We start from the raw sequence: 18,685 nt of genomic DNA on the forward strand, positions 1-18,685 counted from the left end.
GATAATTTAGTCGTTACCTCTTGATGCATTAATGCTACAGGCTTTTGGCTTCACAATAGCAGTAAAATCACATGCAAATCAGATGTTAAAACTAACGAATTGTAAAGCAAAACAGGGAGATTATCTCCTCCAGGAAGTCTCACTCCCTTTGCTTTGGTGTTGGCTTGAGTTATAGATCTGTATTGAGGATTTGATTGCATGCTTTCACTGTTGACTAAAGCTACAGTTGTAATGTTAGTGCATTCTTTGATTCTAGAACTGTAGAATTCAAAACCCAAGTTTACAACTTCCCTCCTCCATATTTATTTCATTTATTTTTATGCACAAAAATACAGTCATTGTATCTATATCGGTAAATCTGACAGGCAGTTCCAAACCTACCAGTCTGTTTAGTTTAGCATGATAGGATGATGATGTACATCCAGATAACCGGAACTTTATCCCATGTGTCATATTTCAACGTTACAAGTTGTAGTATGGTGAAGGGACAAAGGAACTAAACTATCTGCCTAATTTGGTACCTGGTTTAAGATATGGGAAATATTTGTTTGCCATTGGCAGTTTACTTCAAAAAGTCTCTAATCTTTAGTATGTTTATTCATTCATTCATAATTTATTAATAAACTATTTCATACAGCTCTTTGGTCCTCCCACTTTTCTTGTGTGTGGTGCCTCAGGATACTTTTTTTATTTATTCATTCATAGGATGAGGGCCCACTAGCTAGGCCAGTATTTATTTCCCATTCTAGACAAGAAAGTCAACCACAGTGCTGTGGATCTGGAGTCACATGCAGGCCAGGTAAGGATGACAGTTTCCTCATTGAACCAGACGGGTTTTTTGGACGATTGATTTGCAGTCATCATTAGACTCTGATTTTTAAAATTCAAATTCAATAAAATTCAATACCATGGCAGGATTTGAATCCAAGTCTCCAGAACATTACCCGAGTCTCTGAATTTACAGCCCAGCAATAATACCACGAGGCCATTGCCACCCTGCCTTCAATTGTGCTGTTGTCGTAGTCGCTGTGAATCATTACTGATGGAATGAATAGTAAATGTAGCACAGATAATTGTAGAATTGCTTTTGGTTCATTGTATATGTTGAAAAACTTCCTACAACTGATCTGACAACTCAGTGGAAATATTTATATCCAAACTAGTTAGCTGAGGGAGCTTGACATCCCAATATTCCTTATATACTACTTTGTTTTATACCATATTCTATTTCATATTCATAAAATCATTATGGTACAGTAGAAGATGATTCAGAGCATTGAGTCAATGCTATAGTTTGTTTTTTCTATGTTCATTTATTTAATACATTATAACATTTAAATGAATATACAAACAGATATCTACATTATTAAAATTATGAGCATGAATATTTTCTCAGTATAATTTTAAACTTCTTTGGATCATTGCATTCCTCTGGAGCAAAGTCTTTAAACAATGGTTTAACATTAATTATTGTTAATTTTTCCAAATCATTAAATCTCATAAAGAAAAAATGACTGGCATATGTAAAGAACTTTTCATGACCACTGAATGTCTCAAGTGCTTTACAGCCAATTAAGCATTTCTTTTTTGAAGTGAAGTCACTGTTGTAATGTAGGAAATGCAGCATAGAATGTAGAAATCCATGCATAACAAACTCTCACAAACAGCATTGTGGTAATGACCAGATACAGAGGAACCTTGACTATCCGGCATTCAATTATCTAAATATTCGATTATCCAAACAAAATACTCCCCGCCCATTTAGTTCACATAATTAAACTTCTGTTTTTGTGTTCTTGATTGATTGGTTAATATTGGCCAGACCACCACACTCAGCAGGTCTGGCAGCATCTCTGGAGAGAAATCAGAGTTAACCTTTCGGGTTGACTCAGAACACAGAGTTCTGAGGAAGGGCCGCTCAACACGAAATGTTATCTTTGACTCCTCTCCACAGATGCTGCCAGATCTGCTGAGCTTTTCTAGCAATTTCTGTTTTTGTTTCTGATTTACAGCATCTCTAGTTCTTTCAGGCTTTACCACAGATAACTCTCTTGCTCTTCCTTCAAGCAAATGCTGTGGAATCTTTTTCATTCTTTTCATTTCATTCTTGTCCCATCTATGTTAGAACCAGAAGTGGCTGGATTTGTAGTAGTGAGAGTTCTTGATTCATGCTTTATAAATTTTAACCTCTGACATGACCCCAATTTACCTGTTATTTGGCAGTTAAAATTCAACTACTGTATCTAACTAGGAAGTATAAATTAGTACATTTAATTTATTGTAATATAATGTACAGAAAACAAAATGTACTGAGAAAAAGAGAAATGTGATTAAGAAACATAAATTAAAAAAAAGGAAAAGTAAAGAGAGTAAAATTGGACAGAGCTAAAAAACAAGATAGGGATCACAATCCAAGGTTATCCCATGCCTGTTTCTTCAGAGAAAGTTAGTACCATATATAAACATTATGATCCATGCTAATTTAAATAGAAGCTTACAACAGCGAACAGTGCACTATTAAGTGGCTGTGTGCTTGAGTAGGGGATACATATTTATGAGAAGCCAGTGAAAGTTAGCGTGCGCCTTTCAAAGGGGAGATGCATTGTGGCTGCAGCAGATGCCATAAGTCTTTCTACAATGGATTTTGACCAATCAAGGATACTAGCATAATATGGCAGAAAACAGGCTTCACAATTTTCTAAAGAAGAGTTATATCAGACTCAAAACTTTAACTGTTTCTCTCTTCACACATGCTGCCAGACCTGTTGAGTTTCTCCATCTTTCTCTAAGATTATCCGGCTGACTCAGTTCTGGGAGCTTTGATGAAATGGAGGACTTGGAGGTCCCAACCCCATGTCCTCCATTTGGTTCCAGTTTCCTCCATGCTGTTTGATAATGTGTCTATTTTTTTGGCAGGCCTGTCAATGTGCCAAGAATTTAATAATACAAATCTATCACTTTTCTTTGATATCACCTTCATCTGAGTCCTTTTAGAGCAAATTTCAGGTATAACCTCATTCTCTGGTGAATTACTGTTATTCCTCTATCTGGTTGTGCCCAGTGTCTCTCAATATGCATATTCATTTTTAATGTTACCTTCTAAAATATGTTCAGTGTCAGTATATGAGAGGATGGCTGCAGATTGAGCAATTGTGTTTCTTCTTTACTACTTTCTTCCTGATTTCCACCTCCTGCTCTTCCATCACTGCTTGGATATTTGAAAAAGTGGAGGCACAAGTTTCGAGCTGTGTGAGGGCATGCCTTGACCATCTGCAATTTATAAATCAGAAGAGATTGTAAGGTGAAGGAATTGTGTGACAAGAGCAGAAGGTTTACTTATGAGGATACTATCATCTTTGATACTTTCAGTTCTATTATTGCAAAACAATGCTTGCCAAAATTGTCTCTTACATCGAACTAAGGACCCAAAACTGTACCAGTCACCCACTGGTTATGTACAATTGCCTCTGGTTATATGTCACATCTTGTTCTGCAAGACAGAGGGAAATGTGTTAGTCAGTTTGGCATAATGTTTTCAATAGATGTGGCTGTTATCAATGATTAGCTGGTTGTGTGAACAAGCTGGGAAGTGTGGGTGTGCAGTGATAATTGTATAACATGAAATGAGGCTATGAACATTTGGTGTGAATCATGATTGATAGGGATTATTGGTAATGATGAGCATTGTAGTCCATTGAGGAGCATGTGAAACTAATGTGCAGTAGCTGGCATATGGTTTTTGAAGATACTTTCACTGACTTCAAACCCTTGTGTGGGGTGATTGAACTTCTTGCTACATTGTGTCCAGGTTATCGGGATTAGTTTTCTGGCAATGATAATTGGCAGTTTCTGGTCCCACAGCTTTCATAAAATTTATCTTATATGATAAATTTTATATGGCACTTGAACAGATTTTGGAGCCCATTGTTTCTAGCATGGAAATGGCAATAAATACCATTAGAATACTAGTGACTCAACTATGGTGCAATATCCAAATACCAATCTCTCAGCTTCCATTACAGTGTAAGTAGAAGTTACCCAATGTTTCAATGCTGCAGTGAAAATTCAGACTGAAGTCATGTATGCATAGCTCATTACTAGGATAGTTTAAATATTGATCCAGGAAGACACAGTGGCTCTGAGGAGTACCAACCTACTGTCTTCTCTCAGGATGACAATATTCATTCTTCTACCACTACCACTCCAACAGTGCTCTTGTTGTTGATTGTCAGATAATCAACCCAAACGGTTGCTGCCAATGTTGAAATGACTACAGTCAAGGTTAGCGAAGGAGCGATGATTCTCACATTTTGATAAGCTTTGGGGACTTAGTTAATATACACCAGGCACCTGCAATATCTTGGAGAAGTACCAGTACAGTGCATGCAAAGTTCTTCAAATTAGTGGCAGGATAGATTTAACATTAACATTTTCTCCAATCTCAAGGCACAATTCACTCTAAAATTAGTATGGCTAGTTGCCTCACATAGTCCATCTGTCTGACCAAGTTCCTGAGACAATTACTCTCCTCCAAACTTTGTCATGGCAAATGATTCCCAGGAAGTCACAGGAAGCTTTTCATAAATGTTCTCAATGTATCAAATATCTCTACTGATTCATGAAAATCTCTGGGCTGCAAGTGCCCAAAATGGAGAACATATGAACATACAAATAGGAGCTGGATTAGGCCATAGGGCTGCTATTACTGCTCTGCTTTTTTACAAGGTTGTGGCTGTTTGTAGCCTCAAATCCAACGATTCTCTTCTAAATCAAAACTCCATCTACCTCTGTCCTAAAGGTATTTAATAACATTCCAATGGGGAGCATTATGAAGACACTACATTTCAAGAGACTGAAGCATATGGACACCGGTTTCTGGCAGAGTAAGGAGCACACAACTCTTCACCAAGCAACTGATCTACTCAATCCTTCAAACACCACCTGCCGCACTTGTGGTAGAGTCTGGGAATCTCACAATGAACTTCATTACCATACTAAAATGCAGGATGGGGTTGGAACCAAGTTATCCTTGATCCAGTGACCTAGATGAAGAATGTAGCCCAGATGAAGAATGAGATATTAAAAGATATTCTTTAAAGAATAATAACTACTGGATACTGCATGATTATTGCTTTGATACGCTTACAGAAGGGAAACAGCACGAAGTATCCAACAATCTAGAGAAGTAGTCTTTAATACATATCAGTTGTTTAAGATAAAGGAACAAAATATTTTTACTAACAAAATTTACATTTGATTCACTTAATTTGCTTTTATAAATATTGCACTATATCACAGGCTATTTATAAAAGAAAAGTGTTAAGAAATTTCAGTGTGATCAAAGGATGGGAGACTCAGATGTGCAAAGTAATTGATTTCCCCATGTTAAAATCAGACATTTGTCCTTATTTTAAGATTAAATATCTTACATCTTGTTACATTACACTTTTTTTTCAAACAAAATGTTCTGTGTCCACATTTATAACAGAAATTATTCAAGTAAACTTGTCAAATTGTAATTACTGTACACCACCTCACTTGGGATAACACTTCCATTGACAGGTGTCTGTGATTAAAGTGTGACATGTTTTTTTTGTTTAGGATTATGGATAAAGATTTTTATATGGGAAAAGCAGATAAATAAATTGTTAACTATATATAACCGCCATGGAAAAACTAATCATATCACTTTTGATTTGTAGAGGAATAAGACGGTGTTAATTTCTGGGTCTGCAGATTGTGAAGGAGCAAAAACGGCCTTTAATAGAGTGATATGTACTTAGAACATAGAACAATACAGCGCAGAACACGCCCTTCGGCCCTCGATGTTGCGCCGACCTGTGAACTATTCTCAGTTCATCCCCCTGCACTATTCCAAAATCATCCATGTGCTTATCTAAGGATTAGGTAAAAACAATGACTGCAGATGCTGGAAACCAGATTCTGGATTAGTGGTGCTGGAAGAGCACAGCAGTTCAAGCAGCATCCGAGAAGCATCTAAGGATTGTTTGAATCTCATCTCCCTAATGTGACTGAGTTGACTACATTAGCAGGTAGGGCATTCCACGCCCTTACCACTCTCTGCATAAAGAACCTGCCTCTGACATCTGTCTTAAATCTATCACCCCTCAATTTGTAGTTATGCCCTCTTGTACAAGCTGACGTCATCATCCTAGGAAAAAGACTTTCACTGTCTACCCTATCTAATCCTCTGATCATCTTGTATGTCTGTATCAAATCCCCTCTTAGATTTCTTCTTTACAATGAGAACAGACCTAAGTCTCTCAGCTTTTCCTCATAAGACCTTCCCTCCAGACCAGCCAACATCCTGGTCAATCTCCTCTGCACCTTTTCCAATGCTTCCACATCCTTCCCGAAATATGGGGACCAGAACTGTACACAATATTCCAGGTGTGGCCACACCAGCGTTTTGTATAGTTGCAGCATGATATTGCGGCTCCAGAACTCAATCCCTCTACGAGTGAAACCTAACACCTCATATTCCTTCTTAACAGCACGATCCACCTGGGTGGCAACTTTCAGGGATCTATGTACATGGATTCCAAGATCCCTCTGCACATCCACGCTACCAAGAATCTTTCCGTTGACCCAGTGCTCTGCCTTCCTGTTATTCTTCCCCAAGTACATCACCTCACATTTAGCTGTATTGAATTCAATTTACCTCTCAACCCAATTCTGCAGTTTATCCAAGCCCCCCTGCAACCTATAACATTCTTCCAAACTGTCCACTACTCCACCAACTTTAGTGTCGTATGCAAATTTACTAATCCATCCACCTATGCCTGCGTCTAAGTCATTTATAAAAATGACAAACAGCAGTAGTCCCAAAACAGATTCTTGTGGCACACCACTAGTAACCGTACTCCAGGCTTGAATATTTTCCATCAACCACCACTCACTGCCTTCTTTCAGAAAGCCAGTTTCTAATCCAAACTGCTAAATCACCCTCAATTCCATGCCTCTGCATTTTCTCCAACAGCCTACCATGTGGAACCTTATCAATGGCTTATCAAAGGCTTTACTGACATCTCTTGTCAGATGTGGGAGTTTAAAGAGAGTTTAAGGGTTATTGCGGATTATTTCTGCCATAAATGCTGTTGGCTGCGAATCTTATCAGATCGAAGGATCGGTTGGAGAGACAGTTAGAAGCAATGAGGAATTTGCAACAGCAACAGTATGTGATGGATGGCAGTTATAGGAAGGGCGGAAAGTCTCAGATATAGTCACATAGATGGGTTAACTCCAGGAAAGGTAAGAGAGGTAGGCAACTAGTGCAGGAGTCTTTTGTGGATATACCCATTTCAAACAGGTATGCTGTTTTGGAAAATGTAGGGGGTGATTAATTCTCAGGGGAACGTAGCACAAACAGCCAAGTTTCTGGTTTTGAGACTGGCTCTAATGCAACGAGGGGTACGTCAGCTTCCAAGAGATCAACTGTGTTAGAGGATTCTCTAGTCCGAGGTACAGACAGACGTTTCTGTGGCCAGCAGCGAAAAAGCAGAATGGTGTGTTGTTTCCCTGATGCCAGGATCAAGGATGTCTCACAGAGGGTATAGAATGTTCTCACGGGGGAGAGGGGCCAGCAAGAGGTCATTGTCCATATTGGAACCAAAGACATAGGAAGGGAAAAGGTTGAGATTCTGAAGGGAGATTACAAGAGTTAGGTGGGAATTTATAAAGGTCCTTGAGAGCAGTAACATCTGGAGGTGGGACCCAGGGAGATAGTGAGGAAACAGATCAATCTAAGAGTGGTACAGTTGATAACAGAAGCAAGTCAAACAGTTAGGGCAGGCAGGGACAAGGTAGGACTGATAAATTAAACTGCCTTTATTTCAATGCAAAGGGCCTAACAGAGAAGGCAGATGAACTCAGGGCATGGTTAGGAACATGGGACTGGGATATCATAGCAATTACAGAAACATGGCTCAGGGATAGGCAGGACTGCAGCTTAATGTTCCAGGATACAAATGCTACAGAAAAGATAGAAAGGGAGGCAAGAGGGGAGGGGGAGTGGCATTTTTGATAAGAAATAAGAAAGGGATGATCACCTTATTGGGATTTTATTATAGACCCCCCCCCAATAGTCAGAGGGAAATTGAGAAACAAACTTGTAAGGAGATCTCAGCTATCTGTAAGAATAATAGGGTGATTGTGGTAGGGGTTTTAACTTTCCAAACATAGACTGGGACTGCCATAGTGTTAAGGGTTTAGATGGAGAGGAATTTCTTAAGTGTGTACAAGACAATTTTCTGATTCAGTATGTGGATGTACCTACTAGAGAAGGTGCAAAACATGACCTACTCTTGGGAAATAAGGCAGGGCAGGTGACTGAGGTGTCAGTGGGGGAGCACTTTGGGGCCAGTGACCATAATTCTATTCGTTTTAAAATTGTGACAGAAAAGGATAGAGCAGATCTAAAAGTTGAAGTTCTAAAATGGAGAAAGGCCAATTTTGACGGTATTAGGCAAGAACTTTTGAAAGCTGATTGGGGGCAGATGTCCGCAGGTAAAATGGGAAGCCTTCAGAAATGAGATAACGAGAATCCAGAGAAAGTATATTCCTGTCAGGGTGAAAGGAAAGGCTGGTAGGTATAGGGAATGCTGGATGACTAAAGAAATTGAGGGTTTGGTTAAGAAAAAGAAGGAAGCATATGTAAGGTATAGACAGGATAGATCGAGTGAATCCTTAGAAGAGAATAAAGGCAGTCGGAGTATACTTAAGAGGGAAATCAGGAGGGCAAGAAGGGGACATGAGATAGCTTTGGCAAATAGAATTAAGGAGAATCCAAAGAGTTTTTACAAATACATTAAGGACAAAAGGGTAACTAGGGAGAGAAAAGGCCCCTCAAAGATCAGCGTTCATTAGCAGAGGGATTGAATTCAAGAGTCGTGAAGTGATGTTGCAACTGTACAGGACTTTGGTTAGGCCACATTTGGAGTACTGTGTGCAGTTCTGGTCGCCTCACTTTAGGAAAGATGTGGAAGCTTTGGAGAGGGTGCAGAGAAGATTTACCAGGATGTTGCCTGTAATGGAGAATAGGTCGTACGAGGATAGGTTGAGAGTGCTAGGCCTTTTCTCGTTGGAATGGCGAAGGATGAGGGGTGACTTGATAGAGGTTTATAAGATGATCAGAGGAATAGATAGAGTAGACAGTCAGAAACTTTTTCCCCGGGTACAACAGAGTGTTACAAGGGGACATAAATTTAAGGTGAAGGGTGGAAGGTATAGGGGAGATGTCAGGGGTGGGTTCTTTACCCAGAGAGTGGTGGGGGCATGGAATGCGCTGCCTGTGGGAGTGGTAGAGTCAGAATCATTGGTGACCTTTAAGCGGCAATTGGATAGGTACATGGATGGGTGCTTAAGCTAGGACAAATGTTCGGCACAACATCATGGGCCGAAGGGCCTGTTCTGTGCTGTATTGTTCTATGTTCTATGTTCTAAGGCGGTCTTTGTGTGGAGCCACAGAAAATGGGGTACATACTAAATGAGTATTTTGCATCAGTATTTACTGTGGAAAAGGATATGGAAGATATAGACTGTAGGGAAATAGATGGTGACATCTTGTAAAATGTCCACATTACAGAGGAGGAAGTACTGGATGTCTTGAAACAAGTAAAGATGGATAAATCCCCAGGACCTGATCAGGTGTACCCTAGAACTCTGTGGGAAGCTAGGGAAGTGATTGCTGGGCCTCTTGCTGAGATATTTGTATCATCGATAGTCACAGGTGAAGACTGGAGGTTGGCTAACATGGTGCCACTGTTTAAGAAGGGTGGTAAGGACAAGCCAGGGAACTATCGACCAGTGAATCTGACGTCGGTGGTGGGCAAGTTGTTGGAGGGAATCCTGAGGGACAGGATGTACATGTATTTGGAAAGGCAAGGATTGATTAGGGGTAGGGATAGTCAACATGTGCTTGGGAAATCATGTCTCACAAAGTTGGTTGAGTTTTTTGAGGAAGTAACAAAGAGGATTGATGAGGGCAGAGCGGTAGATGTGATCTATATGGACTTCAGTAAGGCATTCGACAAGGTTCTCCATGGGAGACTGATTAGATTAGATTAGATTACTTACAGTGTGGAAACAGGCACTTCGGCCCAACAAGTCTACACCAACCCGCCAAAGCGCAACCCACCCAGACCCATTCCCCTATGTTTACCCCATCACCTAACACTACAGGCAATTTAGCATGGCCAATTCACCTAACCAGCACATTTTTGGACTGTGGGAGGAAACCGAAGCACCTGGAGGAAACCCACGCAGACACGGGGAGAATGTGCAAACTCCAGATCTCATAGAATAGAGGGAGAACTAGCCATTTGGATACAGAACTGGCTCAAAGGTAGAAGACAGAGGTGGTGGTGGAGGGTTGTTTTTCAGACTGGAGGCCTGTGACCAGTGGAGTGCCACAAGGATTGGTGCTGGGTCCTCTACTTTTGTCATTTACGTAAATGATTTGGATGCGAGCATAAGCGATACAGTTAGTAAGTTTGCAGATGACACCAAAATTGGTGGTGTAGTGGACAGTGAAGAGGGTTACCTCAGATTACAACAGGATCTTGATCAGATGGGCCAATGGGCTGAGAAGTGGCAGATGGAGTTTAATTCAGATAAATGTAAGATGCTGCGTTTTGGGAAAGCAAATCTTAGCAGGACGTATTCACTTAATGGTAAGGTCCTTAGGAGTATTGCTGAACAAAGAGACCTTGGAGTGCAGGTTCATAGCTCCTTGAAAGTGGAGTTGCAGGTAGATAGGATAGTGAAGAAGGCGTTTGGTATGCTTTCCTTTCTTGGTCAGAGTATTGAGTACAGGAGTTGAGAGGTCATGTTGCCGCTGTACAGAACATTGGTTAGGCCACTGTAGGGAGAGGCTGAACAGGCTGGGGCTGTTTTCCCTGGAGCGTTGGAGGCTGAGGGGTGACCTTATAGAGGTTTACAAAATTATGAGGGGCATGGATAGGGTAAATAGGCAAAGTCTTTTCCCTGGGGTGGAGGAGTCCAGAACTAGAGGGCATAGGTTTAGGGTGAGAGGGGAAAAATATAAAAGAGACCCAAGGGGCAACTTTTTCACCTAGAGGATGGTACGTGTATGGAATGAGCTGCCAGAGGAAGTGGTGGAGACTGGTACAATTGCAACATTTAAGAGGCATTTGGATGGGTGTATGAATAGGAAGGGATTGGAGGGATATGGGCCAGGTGCTGGCAGGTGGGACTAGATTGGGTTGGGATATCTGGTCAGCATGGACGTGTTGGACCAAAGGGTCTGTTTCCATGCTGTACATCTCAATGACTATGACTCTATGATTGTGATCTCAAATATAGAGTGTCTTTGCCCAGTGTGAATATAGATTTTTTTAAAATGTTGCCATTATATACTTGAAAGATCACCTCCAAGTCGCACACCATTCTAACCTAAAACTATGTTTCCTCTCCTTCACTGGTATTGAGTCAAAAAATGGAACTCACTTTGTAAAATTCACTCGATGTACTCACACCCCAAGGATTGCAGTAGTTCAATCACACAACTCACCTTCTTCATGACAATAAGGGACAATAAGGAGCAATATATGTTCCTGGAACTAGTGATGCTGACATCCTATGACCAAATAAAATAAGTTACTATAAAAATGTGAAAAATCTAACATGTTCATCCAATAAATGAACATCCCGTTGTCTAAGTAAATAAATTCTTGAATGTGGTCACTTCAGTGATCTTGTCTTTACATTTTATGTAATTAAAATTATAAAAATTCACATTTTGCTTTGCCTTCATGTTTCCATACAAAAGAAATATGTTATATTAGCTTCATTGTTCTAATAATAGCTTCCTAGCTTTTTGTGCTTATAGTGTTAAGGCCTTTTTCATTATCAAAGGATGGGAGAGGAATATGACAGGGAGATCTAAAAGCCAAGATGGGAAACAGATCATAAATTCAGGGTGATAATAACTACAGTAATGAAGAACAGAGTCAGTATGATGACACGTGAGAGTAACAATAGGATTTCCAGGGATTAAGCAGGAGACAAGGTTAAAGTTACTAAGAAAGGAGTTTTGTCAGAAATGGAATATTGGAAATGCATTGTAAGAAGTCTTGAGTAACTGCAAGTTTTTAATTTGTGATTCCCAATATTTGTGCTCATTATATTTTAACATTTTTGAAGAGCTATTTAATAAGATTAATGAGGAACCTAATAGATTGTTGACATGCAAGTGTCTAAAAGGAGGAAAGAAATGTTTATGACAATACAGTGCTTTTCACAACCGTTAGACATCTCAGTCTTTTTCTCGACTGTCAGGGGATTTGCTAAAGTAGGGCAATCATAATGTGTAAAAATATGTCTGTAAAATCATTCTACAGGAAAGGAAGAGAGGAAGAGTGAATAGAGAAACTACAAAGATAGGAGGGGAGAAAAACTCGGTTGAAAAGTAGGGAATAGTAACAAAGCACTGGAGAAAATATAAAGCAATTCTAACTACATTCTGAGTAATCAGATGGGTGTGCCTAATGTTTTAATCACAGGTGCCTTGTCAGCAAAATAGGATACCCTTTACAATATGAAAAGAAGGAATTTTAAAAATGGGGGTGTCTGAAGACACCTGAACTCACCCCGTGACTAACTTCAAAGTTTAAGAACACTATCCAAAACTACTTTTTTATGGTTTAACCGTCAAACAATATGCATATAACTTACTTTTCTCTGGTTGATAGCTTTTCCCTCCATTCACAAACTGATTTCCGTTTTTAAAATCCAACTCCATGGTCAGTGGAATTCCTCTAGCAGCTCGGTCAGGTGCCAATTCTTCATGAGTATGTCTTGGCAGTTAACGTCAAGAGTTTAGCCTGAGCATAATGTTGACTCTAACTGATAACTGATATCCACACAACAAATTTCAACAGGAATACTGGATAACAGGAAGGAATCTGTCTGATTTTCACTTCCTAATTGAGCAGCAGAAACTACACACTACTCGCAGCACTTTGCCTGAGTTCAGCTAAACTACAGATTTATAAAGGGATAACAGATAAATAGGAACACCACTTCCTCCACAAACCCCTCCAAACACACACCATCCTGACTTGTAACTATATTGTTAATCCTTCATTGTCACTGGATCAAAATCCTGGAAGTTCCTCCATATCTGTGCTGTGGGCTTACCCATACCACATTGACTGTCGCCATTCAAGGAGGCAGCTCACCACCTTCTCAAGGGCAATTAGGGAAATACTGACTTTTCCAGTGATACTCACAACCTATCAGGGATTTTTAAAAAAATTGAAAAATTCTTGGTTTGCATGGTTTCGTTATAAAATGGAAAGACCAACTCAGTGGCATGAAATCCATGTAAGTTGTTGCTTGGTTGTACATCAGAAAAACATCCCCTTCAAAATTTATGCATGATAATTATATCAAATTAAGTTGGTTTATAGCACAGAAGGAGCCAATTGAACCCAACATATTTGCAATAAGTCTCAATAGGAGGGTTAATGAGAAACAAGTTCCATGCTCTGCTTCTTCCCATAATCCTGTGTATTCTTTCTGTTTCAAATATTTAGCTGCTCTTTCTTTAAATTTTGTAATAATATCTTTCTCAAATACCGACTGCTACAAATTTGTAAAGATGTCGCTGTGTCGTGAAACTTTTCCTATTGCCTCTAATGTTTTAGGGAAAGTTTTTAAATGATGAGCCATTGCCACTAATTTCTCAGCCACAGATCTTTTGTCTCTATGAGATAAACTATGGGATTATTTATTTGAATGTTCTCTGAGACAAATTGATATCAAATGCCAAATTTGCTAGATGTTAAAAATTGCTGTTATGTATTATATTTTATTGTGAAATCTAGATATCTTACAAAATGCTGAAAAAACATTGCATGAAAGACAAACAGAATTGGCAGAAATGACTGAATTGAGGATGGACCTTATGACGTGAGAAAGCCTAACAATAATTTTCTTTGTATAAGAGCTTTAACATCAAAACATATTTCAAAGATCTTTGTAAAGATGCAAGGAAAAATGGATATTGATCATCAGAAATTTGATCAAATGTTTAATCAAAGGAGAGGAAGGTAGAGAAGGAGCTGAATTTAAAAAGAGAATTCCAAGAGAATGAAGACTTGATAGGTGACTGCATGCCTGCTAATGATATGACATAATGAGTGGGCAATGTGTTAAAGTTGTGATTCAGGGGAACAGAGAATTAGGTTATGAATGTGATGGAGGTTTGTTGGTTGTAGCACCAGAAACATTTTGCAGAGCTATGAAAAGAGGAGGTTGTGGTTTTCAAACATGAGAATGAGGATAATACACTTCAAATATTAACCTCTGCAACTCCTGTTTGTCTTTTATGCAATTCATAGAATCCCTAGTGTGGAAGCAGGCCATTTGGCCCATTGGGTCTACACCACCCCTCTGAAGAGCATCCCAGTGAGACCCAACCTTTCCATTTAACCTCACATTTCCCATGGCTAATCCACCTAACCTGCACATCTTTGGACTGTGGGAGGAAATTGGAGCACCCAGAGGAAGCGTGGCACTGTGCCACCTTGATTTTTGTTAAATATTTTGTCAACTGTCTAAATTTCATGCGAAAACATAAAGCACAAAGTAACATATTTAAATCCAGAAAATTTAGTGTTTGACATCAATTTACATTAGAGAGAAATGCAAATAGATAGCTTCAATCCTGGGGTATAGGGCACCAAGGAAAATCAGTGAGAATTGACTAATTTGGGAAACAGAATTTGGTATGGGATAAGCTATGGGCAGCAGTGTTTTGGATGAGCTGTCCAGTAGGTGGAGAATGAGATTCCTGCCAGGTGAGGATCAGAATACTCAAGTTTGGAGGTGTTAAAAATATAGGTGATGCTTTCAATGGTAAACTCAGAGGTAAAGGTTATGTTGCCAAATCAGATTCAGGTGTTACAATGGTTTTGACTGGGGTGGGAGAATATATATTGGAAATATATTTAAGGATATATAGTTGTGGCCACTTTGCTTACATAACAGAGAACAAAAAAGTGTTTAGAGGGATTCAAAAAGGCAGTCACAGGAGAGATGGCTACAAATCTAAGAAGCACCAACACATTTTCAGACTTTGGAAAAGAAATAAAGTTTTGAAATTATGCACCAATTTACAAGGACAATGGCTGAAGAGGTTTTTTTTGTGGGAATGGGTGGTGACAGTAATTTTAAAAGGGAAGGGTACAGTACCTAATTACTGAAAACAATGTCAAATAGCATGAGATCAGGAAGAGAAAGTATTGTACTTACTATTTAGCAAATAAGGGATTGTTTCAGCTGTCAGATGAGAACAAGAAGAAAGATAGCTTACTCCTTGAAATGGGAATAAAAATATGGTAAATAGGTTATGATAATGGAAGATTTCAATTAGCTTGATATTAATTAGAAATTCCCTTGCGGTCTGGAACTTTGTTACAAAATGTGAGGAACAACTACTTCAGGAACTCAAAGAAAGCCATCCCACCTCTCAGTTTGGTGGTGATAAGTGACCCAGATAGCATATGGAAGAGAGAAGTTAAGAATGGCAGTAATACGGAAGATAATAATGATTTTTAAAAATCAGAAAAGTGAATATAATCTGGCATTCCTATTAACTAAGACCAATCTCCAGATTTATAGCTTAAAAAGGCCAAATCAAAATCATGAGGTAAAATCATTTGTTGAGGAAAAATTAACTATCTTTGTAGCAATGTTGTTGAGCATGTGGGATAATTTTTACGTAACACTAATACTAATGAAATAATTAGCTAAGCAGTTCAAAATGAAATTGAAAGGAAAATGAACTCTAAATTACAGATAAAATTTTGAGCAATCACTGAGATGAGCATAAACATCAGAAACATATTAGTATTTTGGTACGATGGCATATAGGATCGTGGTATGCACACAGACTGGCATTAGAGGTGGCCATATGAGCAGCTATAGGTCTGACATGGCAAATTAAATCCTTTGTTTTGCACTCAAAGATATAGGATACAAAAGCAAGAAAAATGTTTCACCTCTACCAGACCTTAGTAAAGACACAGTTGGAGCAAGTGTATATAATTTTGGATACGCTATTTCAGGACAAATATGAAAGTAATAGTAAATGGACAGGTCAGATTGAAGAGGATGTGAGCAAAGATTTGAAAACTACATCTATGATACGGTTTTTGATGTTAGGACATTCCCCTGGGAGATGGGAAGGTTAAGTGAAGAAGATGGGATGTATCTGAATTGTTCCAGAATGGGGAAGGTTGGAGAAGCTTGTGCTGCTAGGCGAAAGTGAGGACTGCAGATGCTGGCGATCAGAATCAAGATTAGAGTGGTGCTGGAAAAGCACAGCAGGTCAGGCGGCATCCTAGGAGCAGGACTATCGATGTTTCGGGCAAAAGTCCTTCATTAGGAATCCTGATGAAGAGTTTTTACCCAAAACATTGATTTTTCTGATCCTCGGATGCTGCCTGACCTGCTGTGCTTTTCCAGCATCACTCTAATCTTGAAGCTTGTGGTGTTCTCCTTTGAAAAAAGGAAATTGAGGGGAGATTTTAGAAAGGCATAGAATAATATGACAGCCTTGACTAAGTTAGACAAGGAATAACTGTTTCTATTAAACAGTAGTGCAAAGCTCACAGGTTTAAGATTTTGAGTAAGTGATACAAGGAAGATGTGAGAAAGAACTTCTTTTATGTGGCAAGTGGTAATGATCTAGAACCTACTAGAAGGGTGATAGAAGAACAGATGCACAAGTATTTGAAAAGGAAATTGAATGAGCGCTTGGAGAAAATAAACTTGCAGGATTGCAGAGATATTTCAGGGGAATGGAGGTTGAGTGGATTGCTCCATGGAAACCCAGCCTTGGCTCAATGAGTCTTTGTATTTTACAAATGTGTGAGTCTTTGAAGTGTGGGGTTTTTAAAGGATTAAAGATGGCGAATGTTGCTAAATTGTTACCACTGTTTGTAAGGTGGCAATAGAAAGCATAAATTGTCTGTAAAATCAATCAAAGGGTGCTCACATAAATTTATGGAATTCATTACTCCAGATCAAAATATATAATTTCTTGCCAGAAAATAATAAATATGGATATTGAAAAGTAGTACTGTTAGAAAGTTTATAAATTTATTATATTTTCTTGTATATAGCTTTACATCTAGGATAAGTGAAGGGGGTCAGCTGATCTGTTATGACACCTGCCTGACCTCAAGTCACAGTTGTATAATTCTCAGAGATCAAAGAATACTTGGAATGCTTTACTGAGAAGAAGGTGCAAAGATATTTATAACAAAGATAATGACAGCAATTTTGAATTTACAATGAGTAGATGCTAAGTCTCCCATAGTACAAGAAGGGCATTGTAAGTATTGAATTGTAAATGTTGCATGGTCAAACTGTTCACTTACTGCTCAAATGAAAGGGAATCAGGGTCATGGATCACTTTTTAGATTTCAGCCAATTATCAAGGTTAATATGTTTCATGTTACATGTGGAAGAGGAGAGAGGAAACCATTTTTGATATCAGGTTACATGCTTCCCTAATGATTAGAGAAAACCTTGGACAGAAAGCAGTTCTGTGCAGTAAAGAGAGAAAAGCCTGCGTGGGTTTGAGCTACCAGCAGATGTGAGCGGGAGATTTTGTTTTGTTAAAGAGATGCGTCCTGCAGCCATCTAAGAATTAGGTGAGATTCAAACACTGACATTTCTCTCTGCAAATGTTGTCAGTCCTGCTGAGTTTCTCCAGCATTTTCTATTTTTATTTCAGCATCTGCAGTTCTTTGTGTTTTTCGTTAGATGAGATTCATCCTGACATAGCAATGCGAAGAAGAACAGCTAACGATCCGCATCCATGAACACCAACTAGCCACGAAATGACACGACCAGCTATCCTAAGGAGCCACACACGCAGATGACAAGCAACATGAATTCAACTGGGACAACACTACTATTATAGGATAAGCCAAACAGAGAACAGCCAGGGAATTCCTAGAGGCATGGCACTCATCCACATATTCAATCAATAAGCACATCGACCTGGACCCAATATACCGACCATTGTAACGGACAGCTGGAACTGACAACTGGAAGCGGCAGATTCAAACCACTATAAATGCCGGAGGAAACATCACAGAAGCGCTTCACAGGAGGCTCCCAAGCACTGAGGATGTCACCTAGACAGGGGACGAAACGTCTGCAACACAAATTCCCAGTTCGGCGAACAGAACCACAACAACGAGCACCCGAGCTACAAATCTTCTCACAAACTTTGAATGCCAGGCTATGACTATCATTAATAAGAAACAATCTACCCACCACTGCTTGATATTCAATGGTGTTACCAGCACTGAATCTTCCACCATCAAAATCCTGGGAATTAAAATTGACCAGAAAAATTAGTGGACCCACCACATAAACACATTGGCTAGAAGAGCAGGCCTAGGAATATTGAGGTGAGTAACTCATCTTCCGACTACCTAAAGCCTGTCCACCATCTACAAGATATAAGTCAGGAGTGTAATGGATTACTCCCCACTTGCCTGGATGGATGTAGCGCCAACAATGCTCAAGAAGCTGGGCACCATCCAGGACAAAGCAGCCCGCTTGATTGACACCATATCCACAAACATCCACTCCCTCCACCACTGACATTCAGTAGCAATAG

General features: G+C 39.3%; 1 long non-coding RNA gene across 1 annotated transcript; it reads right to left on the reverse strand.

The window, feature by feature from the left end:
* Nucleotides 1-1,297: 1,297 nt before the first annotated feature.
* LOC148150530 (uncharacterized) lies at nt 1,298-13,551 on the reverse strand. Its single transcript, XR_015752489.1, has 3 exons — nt 12,715-13,551; nt 3,412-3,490; nt 1,298-3,270 (listed from the first exon to the last, which is right to left on the reverse strand). It is a non-coding gene; the product is annotated as an uncharacterized LOC148150530 (long non-coding RNA).
* Between the last annotated feature and the right edge of the window lie 5,134 nt (nt 13,552-18,685).

This window comes from Chiloscyllium plagiosum, unplaced genomic scaffold, assembly GCF_037043375.1.
Source record: "Chiloscyllium plagiosum isolate Xiang-an unplaced genomic scaffold, Cpla_swu_hap1 HiC_scaffold_3, whole genome shotgun sequence".
NCBI lineage: Eukaryota > Metazoa > Chordata > Chondrichthyes > Orectolobiformes > Hemiscylliidae > Chiloscyllium > Chiloscyllium plagiosum.